Raw genomic sequence first — 2768 nt, 5'->3', positions numbered from 1 at the left:
AAAAGTTTACTGTTGGAGAATATTTAGAGAAACAGATTTTCCTCTCTCGGATTTTGGCTGAAACATTAATAGTAATATTTATATACCTTTCCTAGAATCTTTGATTCTATCTTTAAGGAAGCATGAAATGTTTGAAATATTTTATCTAACACTTTTTGTATGTGTATGTAATTTCAAAAATTTTTAAAGTTTTTAATTTATTTATTCATGAGACAGAGAGAGAGAGAGAGAAAAAAAGAGAGAGAGAGAGAGAGAAAGAGAGAGGCAGAGACACAGGCAGAGGGAGAAGCAGGCTCCATGCAGGGAGCCGGATGCGGGACTCAATCCCGACACTCCAGGATCATGCCCTGGGCCAAAGGCAGGCTCTAAACCATTGAGCCACCCAGGAATCCCTTCATTTCAAATTTTATAATACCACCCAAAGTAGATGCTAAATGAGAAATGAGTACATGTTTACGATTGCATTATTTTATTTTAATAAAAACACATTTGTTTTAATTTGGAAATATTGGAGGACATATTTTCAGTGCACAGTTTGATTAAAAGAAAAGCTATAGCCAATTCACTATAGTGATTATGGTTAGCTGGTGGTCTTAGGTGGTGGGTGTTACTTACCGAGAGAAATCAAATAGAGATCACTTTATTAAAATTGCATATTTTCTATTTTATATGGTATCAATACCCATCAACTTTTCATAAGACTCAAATTTTCAATCATGATGCTTTCCCTATTTTGAATATCTTCCAACAAAGACCAAATGGAGATTTCAATAGTGCTGGCATTGAAAGGTTTCACAGAGGAGTGCCTTGGTGACTCAATGGGTCTAACCCTAACCTTTCAGCTCAGGTCAGGATCCCAGGGTCCTGCGTTGGGCTCCCTGCTCTGTGGAGAGCCTGCTTCTCCCTCTGCCTCCCCCTGCCACTCCCTCTACTTATGCACTCTCTCTCTCTCTCTCTCTCTGCCAAATGAATAAATACAATCTTTTAAAAAACCCAATATGGTATCACAGAATTCTAAGTCGATTTCTTAAGCCCTTGGCCAGTAATGATTTGAATAATATTCTTTTTTTAAATTTTAATAATATTCTATATGCTTTTCTTTTGCAATTATTTTTGTTTACATCGCATTTTGATTCATGATGATTTCTCAATCACATCCTTAGTCCAGAGAAATTTGGTACCCATTTGTTTTTTTGTTAATTTGCATGAAAACTCTATGGCTTTTTCTTTTCTTTCTCCAAAGGCAGACGCTCAACCACTGAGCCACCCAGGTGTCCTTCAGGTCTTTAAATATGACTTACATCTCTATCTGAATGGCTAAGACAATTTTTCGTGGCCAGACAAGGTGTTTTACATTCACTTCTATTTTGAGTAGGCGTGATGTCTCAGGCATGTGCTCCCTCAATGAAACAAATACTCTTCCCTCTGATTACTTCTCTTACTGTTCTCAAATATGCCTTCTTCCCAAAAGTTTCACAGTTAGAATAGTGGTATTAATTTACTTCTAGATGTCTGAGAGATGTGTTCCCATTTACGTATACTATGAGCAACCACTTGTATGCTAAATGCATTTTTACATAACCTGTTTTAGTAAAAAACACCAAGTGCTCACTTCAGCAGCACATATATTAAAATTGGAGTGATACACAGAAGATTAGCATGGCCCCTGCACAAGGAGACACACAAATTCATGAGGTCTTCCATTTTTTTGCACATTATCGTCAAGAAAAATGACAACAAAAAACAATTCCATTCCCTTAAACTAACCATTACTATAAAAATATATGTGAGGATTAACAATTAGCAATTAGTAAAATATTATGCTTTTCAAAATAGCTAGTGTGTTTGGTGACATTAATTTATAAAGTTCTCTATAACATTTCATGAGCTTAGGGTGGCCTACATGATATTAAAATGGTTATTTATTTCAACTACTGATATGATCATGTAAGGTTTCAAAAATATATACTATTCCTTTAAGGAAGATTGTGTTGGGGGGTCAATAAGGATTCAGGTAATTAAAAGGCAATATGAGTTAGATGGTTATTATTGCTAAAGGGCCGTAGAAAAAAAATCTTTTAAAAAATCATTGAAAGAGGTTTATCCCACCTACTGAAGGAATTTTTCACTTATGTGATATTTTATGTAAGGCAATTAGTTCAGATTTTGTAAAGAAATTAGAAATGGAAAGAACAGAAATAAAAATTTGTTGAATTTATGTTTTATAATAACTTGGAAAAAAGGTTAAAATAGAACTTGAATTGGCTAAAAAAATAGATTTTTCTGAAACTGCTGTCCCTTTGGTAATAACTTGTGGGTTATTTCTAGGGGGTAGAGTGGTTATATAATAAATCCATTAACTGTTGAATAATGAAATTATTAGATAATAAAAAATGTCAACTCTAAAAGATTTAGTTATTAGAAGTAAATTTGTAGACTATGGATAAAGGCATTTTGTTCTCACATGGAAATATTATGGTGCTATTTTTACTCTCTATATTTTATCTCAATATCAAACTGAATTTTTTTATTAAATAGCAATCACTAAAAGCAATTTTAGCTGTCTAATAGATGATTTCAGGAAGGTCAAGTTAAAAAATGAAGACAGTTCTCCTTGAAGTGGTTTTATTCCAGAGAATTTTAAATCAAATTAGATTATTTAGAGTGGACGACAATAGAATGACATTCAATGCCATTCCCAGGTAACTTTCAAAGAGATTATAATTCAACATTTTAGTCAACATAACAAATGCACTTTCGTTGGTTCT

General features: G+C 33.4%; 1 non-coding gene across 1 annotated transcript; it reads left to right on the top strand.

Annotated features, from left to right (window-relative positions):
- The first annotated feature begins 1604 nt into the window (after positions 1–1604).
- LOC112913817 (U6 spliceosomal RNA) lies at positions 1605–1710 on the top strand. The gene has a single exon (XR_003233735.1). It is a non-coding gene; the product is annotated as a U6 spliceosomal RNA (small nuclear RNA).
- The last annotated feature ends 1058 nt before the right edge of the window (positions 1711–2768 follow it).

Source organism: Vulpes vulpes, chromosome 1 (genome assembly GCF_048418805.1).
Source record: "Vulpes vulpes isolate BD-2025 chromosome 1, VulVul3, whole genome shotgun sequence".
Classification (NCBI taxonomy): Eukaryota; Metazoa; Chordata; class Mammalia; order Carnivora; family Canidae; genus Vulpes; species Vulpes vulpes.
Note: the sequence above shows the minus strand (reverse complement) of the source record. Positions and strands in the feature narration are given on the sequence as shown.